At 38.6% G+C, this 7,659-nt stretch overlaps 2 non-coding genes across 2 annotated transcripts; both read right to left on the bottom strand.

Moving 5' to 3' along the window:
• Positions 1-5,118: 5,118 nt before the first annotated feature.
• On the bottom strand, positions 5,119-5,190 carry trnat-cgu. The gene has a single exon. It is a non-coding gene; the product is annotated as a tRNA-Thr (tRNA).
• Positions 5,191-7,145: 1,955 nt separating this feature from the next.
• Positions 7,146-7,219, bottom strand: trnai-aau. The gene has a single exon. It is a non-coding gene; the product is annotated as a tRNA-Ile (tRNA).
• Positions 7,220-7,659: the final 440 nt, after the last annotated feature.

Below are 7,659 nucleotides of genomic sequence, written 5' to 3'. Positions count from 1 at the left end.
ATTTTTGCTGTGCTGTCTATTTGAGATGAAATGATCATTGTGGACAGTTTTCAGCATGTTGCAACATTGAAATACAGAAAAAACTTTTTTTCCATAAACAAGCTCTAAATCATGTTTGATGCACTCTGGATGTCCAATTTTTGCTGTGCTGTCTATTTGAGATGAAATTAACATTGTGGACAGTTTTCAGCAAGTTGCAACATTGAAATACAGAAAAAAAATTTTTTCCATAAACAAGCTCTCTAAATCATGTTTGATGCACTCTGGATGTCCAATTTTTGCTGTGCTGTCTATTTGAGATGAAATTACCATTGTGGACAGTTTTCAGCAACTTGCAACATTGAAATACAGAAAAATGTTTTTTTTTCCATAAACAAGCTCTAAATCATGTTTGATGCACTCTGGATGTCCAATTTTTGCTGTGCTGTCTATTTGAGATGAAATTAACATTGTGGACAGTTTTCAGCAAGTTGCAACATTGAAATACAGAAAAAGTTTTTTTTTCCATAAACAAGCTCTAAATCATGTTTGATGCACTCTGGATGTCCAATTTTTGCTGTGCTGTCTATTTGAGATGAAATGATCATTGTGGACAGTTTTCAGCAAGTTGCAACATTGAAATACAGAAAAAACTTTTTTCCATAAACAAGCTCTAAATCATGTTTGATGCACTCTGGATATCCAATTTTTGCTGTGCTGTCTATTTCAGATGAAATTAACATTGTGGACAGTTTTCAGCAAGTTACAACATTGAAATACAGAAAAAAAAATCCATAAACAAGCTCTAAATCATGTTTGATGCACTCTGGGTGTCCAATTTTTGCTGTGCTGTCTATTTGAGATGAAATTACCATTGTGGACAGTTTTCAGCAAGTTGCAACATTGAAATCAAGAAAAATGTTTTTTTTCCATAAACAAGCTCTTAAATCATGTTTGATGCACTCTGGATGTCCATTTTTTGCTGTGCTGTCTATTTGAGATGAAATGATCATTGTGATTCATGCAAAGTGTATTGCAAATGCCATATGGCAATTGCCAGTTTTAACACTTTAAAAATTCAACAGGGGGCGAATGCGCTCCACCGGGGTTTTTCATATTGGAAATGTAACCCAAGTCAACGTCCAAAAGCAAAATTTTGAAAAAATGAATTTTTTTGTCAAAAACTTATCACCCCTTAAAAAAGTGCTTTCTGGGCCGTTTTTCGAAATTCTTTCGATTTTTTTGTCAATTACACATGTGTAAGAACTGTATGAATATACTTTTGTCCAATTTTATTATCATAATTTTTTTATTTTTTACATGCGCATAAGGAATATGTTTTGTCCAATTTCAATATGATTTCATAGGAAGTCGAAAGTCAAAAGTTAAAAATGTCAAAATTTTGTAAAAAACTTCACACACCCTTAAAAAAGTGCTTTCTGGACCGTTTTTTGAAATTCTTTCATTTTTTTGTCAATTACACATGTGTAAGAACTGTATGAATATACTTTTGTCCAATTTTATTATCATATTTTTTTATATATTTTTTAAATTGTGCATAAGGAATTTTTTGTGGGCCAAATGACATAAGAAATTTGACATGCTCAAAAATCCTGCAGAAATGCAAAATTGACTGGCCTTGATGAACTCGGGATGGCCGGGCAGTGATAGTTGTTCCTTTCCATCACTCGTTGTGTTGACTTCATCATGTCCATTTTGTGATGTTTTTTCACTATATAATCATATTGCAAGTGCACGTGCATTTGCAATATGGTTCAATGGACATTTACTATATGAAATTTGACATGCTCAAAAATCCTGCAGAAATGCAAAATTGACTGGCCAGATGAACTCTGGATGGCCTGACAGTGATAGTTGCTCCTTTCCATCACTCGTTGTGTTGATTTCATCATGTCCATTAGGTGATGTTTTTTCACTATAGTATCATATTGTAAGTGCACGTGCATTTGCAATATGTTTCAATGTGCATTTACCATATGAAATTTGACCTTGCTCAAAAATGCAAAATTGACTGGTCTGATGAACACAGGATGGCCGAGCAGTGATAGTTGTACATTTCCATCACTCGTTGTGTTGATTTCATCATCTCCGTTAGGTGATGTTTTTTCACTATAGAATCATATTGTAAGTGCACGTGCATTTGCAATATGTTTCAATGTGCATTTACCATATGAAATTTGACCTTGCTCAAAAATGCAAAATTGACTGGTCTGATGAACACAGGATGGCCGAGCAGTGATAGTTGTACATTTCCATCACTCGTTGTGTTGATTTCATCATGAACATTAGGTGATGTTTTTTCACTATAGTATCATATTGTAAGTGCACGTGCATTTGCAATATGTTTCAATGTGCATTTACCATATGAAATTTGACCTTGCTCAAAAATGCAAAATTGACTGGTCTGATGAACACAGGATGGCCGAGCAGTGATAGTTGTACATTTCCATCACTCGTTGTGTTGATTTCATCATCTCCGTTAGGTGATGTTTTTTCACTATAGAATCATATTGTAAGTGCACGTGCATTTGCAATATGTTTCAATGTGCATTTACCATATGAAATTTGACCTTGCTCAAAAATGCAAAATTGACTGGTCTGATGAACACAGGATGGCCGAGCAGTGATAGTTGTACATTTCCATCACTCGTTGTGTTGATTTCATCATGAACATTAGGTGATGTTTTTTCACTATAGAATCATATTGTAAGTGCACGTGCATTTGCAATATGTTTCAATGTGCATTTACCATATGAAATTTGACATGCTCAAAAATGCAAAATTGACTGGTCTGATGAACACAGGATGGCCGAGCAGTGATAGTTGTACATTTCCATCACTCGTTGTGTTGATTTCATCATGTCCATTAGGTGATGTTTTTTCACTATAGAATCATATTGTAAGTGCACGTGCATTTGCAATATGTTTCAATGTGCATTTACCATATGAAATTTGACATGCTCAAAAATGCAAAATTGACTGGCCTGATGAACACAGGATGGCCGAGCAGTGATAGTTGTACCTTTCCATCACTCATTGTGTTGATTTCATCACGTCCATTTGTTTATGTTTTCTCACTTTTGCAAAGTCACTGTGCATTTGCAATATGGTTCAATGGGCAGGTACCATCACGAATTTGTCATGCTATAAAAATCCTGCAGGAATGTGAAATTGACTTGCCCGATGAACTCGGGATGGCTGGGCAGTGATTCTGGTTCATCTCAATGGCTCGTTAGGGTTGATTTCAGAATGCCAATTTGGTGATGGTCCCTCTCCGTTTAAACATATTGCAAATGCACAAAAGTCAACGAGCAAGTCAGTGTCCATCAGTCAATTAGATGTCATTTTGACACCAAACTGATACCAATTGACACCAAACCCACTTTTTCCAACTCATTTAGAAGCCAACTATCATATATGTCAGAGCAGGCCCATAATTCACAGCGCCTTTAGTTTAAAACATAATAAAAACGTAAAACACATAGTTACGTTCTAGCTGCGGGTCCAGGTCGGACATTATGTGGAGGACTATGTGAGGCGACCCCGAATCCCAAGTTTCGGATCGATAGGTCCTTCGGTGCCCGAGTAAAACCCTAATTGGTGCTGAAAATCCACTTTTTTCCATGCCTTGCTATGGGGTCCTTGAATGAGCTATCGGACCGAAACGTTGGGGTCCGTCTCTATGGGCCGAGCCGGTTTCAATGCACCTAGTCTTGTGTCTCTGAGGCTTTTCTAAATGTCGCCATTTTCGTAATGGTCAAAATGAATTGAAGTCATTGCAAATGTACGAGGCTATTTCTCGGTCCGAGAACCTTCTAGAGCCACCTAACTCACCACGCACTATTGACCCGAGGTCTAGAATAGGTTTCTAAAGTTTCGGAACTCTAGGTCTGACGGTTCTTTTTTAGCTCGAACAAAGCTAACTATTGGAGGCACTGTCTGTCTCTACAAACCCCAATACGTCCCTCCTTCCAAGTTGTGTGTCTGTGTGATTTAGTTTTCCTTTGAAATTTTATGGGAAAAATGACTGATTTACAGTTCATGGGGGTTGCCTAATCACACATATGAAGTTTTGGACAGATCTGACTTTTTTAACCCCTCGAAACAGCCCCTGAGACACCAATTAAGGCACTTCCGGTTGGCACAGATAGCTATAAGTCAACACATATCCTCACTGGGCTATGCTTTTACAGAATCCTGAGTTTTAAGTCCTTACACAGGGTTGAATGCACTATGTCTATCAAACTGCAGGCAGGTAATGGAAAAACACTTTTAGGGTGATTTTAACCACTTCCGGTTGGTCCAGGAAGCTTAGAATCAACACAGGTAGACCTCATACTGGCCTGATGGACTGTTACCAAAGACAGGTTCATACGGCATTCATAACCCATATAAACTTCAGGTTGAATTTAGGGGTAAAGGCAATGTATTCCTATGGGGAGAGAAGTCAATGCAAACTCTTTGAAGTAAACACCTTCTTTTAACTATTAAGGGTTAATGCCACACGGTCAACGTTAGGCTTGCACGGATCGGAAGGACCTTAGGAACGTACCTGAGGTCGAATTGTGCTTCTCACCTTAACGGTTCTCTCACTGTCACCCAAAAGCAAATGACGTTGTGGGGTAGGCTTCATTTTGGGCCTAATTTTCTAATGGTCGCTGCGCTTAGACCGAGCGAGCTACGGTCAAGCGGGAATCATGATGTTTTGTCCAATAGCAATATGATTGCTTATGCCCTCTTGTGGGAATTTCCGGGACATCGGAAAAATGACCAAAAACTTATTATTTTTGTAAAACGGAAACCGAATGTCCGACAAAGTTCATTTGATGACTTCCTGGTAGGTCTGGCCCTTCCGCTCGGCCCGACGCCGTCCTCGAATTTTACAAAAGATTTCGGACGTCTAGTAAGGGACCGTACATTTGCAATATGGACTTTCTCACTAACCATACAGGTACTGCCGAAATCTTCCCTTAAGGTATGACAGGAAACATGTAAAGTGGCTCTAGAGATACTTCCCCTTAATATAATAGCTGTGTTCAAATATTGATACAACATGATTTTTCTACAAAGTCCTCCAATTCATGTAAATTTCCATGGAATTTGAAGCCTTTTCTATAAAGGCATGGATGGGATTTGAACCCATGGTCTTCGGTTTACGAGACCGACGCCTTACGACTTGGCCACCATGCCACTCTATACGGCAATATATATATATATATATATATATATATATATATATATATATATATATATATATATATATATATATATATATATATATATATATATATATATATATATATATATATATATATATATATATATATATATATATATATATCAACATTCTGGAAAGGAGTAGTTGTGCAAATGTGAATTTGGCACACAAACTCAGTGGAGAAAGGACCTCATACATATATAGCATGCACTCCCCTCTGAGCTTCCATCCCATTTAATTTGCAGATAAACGCAATATCAATACACTGTACTTTATATATACACCACTCCATTGAAACTACAATGAAATGATAGCAGCAATTCTTAAAACAGGTACGGACAGGGATCGAAAACATGAACTTCAGTTTTTGAAAATGATGCCATAAAAGTTGGCAACCATGCCACTTCTGTTCTATAAATGTACTAACAGGGATTGAACGCATGTTCTTCAGATTAAAAGACCAAATTATTTAGCACATCTCTGTTTCCTGCTTAGAATTTCAACATTCTGGAAAGTAGAAGTTGGGTCTTTGCAAAAAAACATGGAGAAGCTGGGGATTGCACCCAGGACCTCATACATGAAAAGCATGCGCTCTACCACTGAGCTACACCCCCTTTCTGGGAAAGAAAAAATTGTTTCTTATTTTCTTAAATTTCTCCTTTATCGTAGCAGGTAGGCCAGTTAAGAACAAGTTCTCATACACAACTGCGATCTGGCCAAGGTAAAGCAAAGCAGTGCAATTCATTTGCAGTCTGGACGCAGAGGGGTGAACATCTCCTGCTCTGACTGCAGCTGGAAGGGACTGCTGCGAGAGGACTAGGCCACCTGTGATTGCCTTGATAAGGCGGAGCTTTACCTAGCATAGACTTACAGATGACCTGGAACCAGTGGTTCTGGCGACGAGTTACACGTGGAACAAACTAGCGCACAGTCAGTAACAAAATAGAAGGGATTTTTTTTTAAAGGCAATAAATAAGCCATAGTACCGAAGGAATCACAATTTAGCAAATGAACACTGGAGTGATAGATGAGCAGATGATGATGTGCAAGTAGAAATACTGGTGTGCAAAAGTGCAGAAAGTAAATAAAAACAATATGGGGATGAGGTAGGTAGATTGGGTGGCCATTTACAGATGGGCATCTCCTGCTCTGACTGCAGCTGGAAGGGACTGCTGCGCAAGGACTAGGCCGCCTGTGAGTGCTTTGATAAGGCGGAGCTTTACCTAGCATAGATTTACAGATGACCTGGAGCCAGTGGTTCTGGCGACGAGTTACACATGGAACAAACAAGCGCACAGTCAATAACAAAATAGCCAGTGGTTCTGGCGACGAATATGTAGCGAGGGCCAGCCGACTAGAGCATACAGTTCGTAGTGGCCATATCAAGACAATTTACCTTTTCTTTACACTGTTGTGATGAAAGTACATTTCCATAATATCAGCTATCTACCATAAACATCGAACAGGGATTGAACCCATGTGCTTCAGTTAACAAAAACAGATGGCTTTGCGCATCTATTTCATTTTTAGAATGTCAACATTGTGGAAAGTGGGAGTTGTGCAAAAGCTCATTTAACAAGTGAATACTCTCAAAAGACAAGTTGGGGAATACTGTAGGACAGGAAACATGTCAAGTGACTCTATCGTAGAGATACTTCCCCTTAATATAATAGTTGTGTTCAAATGATGATACAACATGATTTTTCTACAAAGTCCTCCAATTAATGTAAATTTCCATGGAATTTAAAGCATTTTCTATAAAGATACGGATGGGATTTGAACCCATGGTCTTCAATTTACGAGACCGATGCCTTACCACTTGGCCACCAACTGAGCTATTCCAGCAATTCACTCAACATGATTCTGTGGCACCCTTGACAATACACATGCATGTGACTCATAATTTTGACACTCAAAATGTACATAATAGTCAGTATGGGGATCGAACCCATGACCTTGGGGTTATTAGCACCACACTCTAACCAACTGAGCTAACCGGCCATGTGCTATTTTCCTCAATTGTTGAAATGCACCAAGCCTCTGCAAGTGCTGGCACGTCAACAAACAAGTCCACCAACAGCACAGCCTGACAAGACTGGACCCTCTTGGTTGCTTCTTGTGGAAATTCCAAACGGCTGGGGAATTAGCTCAAATGATTTGCACGCTTGAGGTAGTGGGATCAATGCCCACATTCTCCAAAAGCACAGTGTTTTATGGATCCAAGAAAACTCCAGTTCACACTTCATGCAGCCTTGTCTTATGACAACCTACTGTCATGTAAACAATGACAAGAAACTGTCATGTAACAATGACAAGAAACTCTCATGTAACACTGATGTCACAATGTCAAATGAAAAAGGAAGACATTACTTACTTTCAGAGAGCAGCGTATCACACAATCTAACCAACTGAGCTAACCGGCCGCTGGCTACAGAGCACAA

Source organism: Oncorhynchus gorbuscha, linkage group LG03 (assembly GCF_021184085.1).
Source record: "Oncorhynchus gorbuscha isolate QuinsamMale2020 ecotype Even-year linkage group LG03, OgorEven_v1.0, whole genome shotgun sequence".
Taxonomy (NCBI): domain Eukaryota; kingdom Metazoa; phylum Chordata; class Actinopteri; order Salmoniformes; family Salmonidae; genus Oncorhynchus; species Oncorhynchus gorbuscha.
This window is presented reverse-complemented; position numbering and strand designations above follow the sequence as displayed.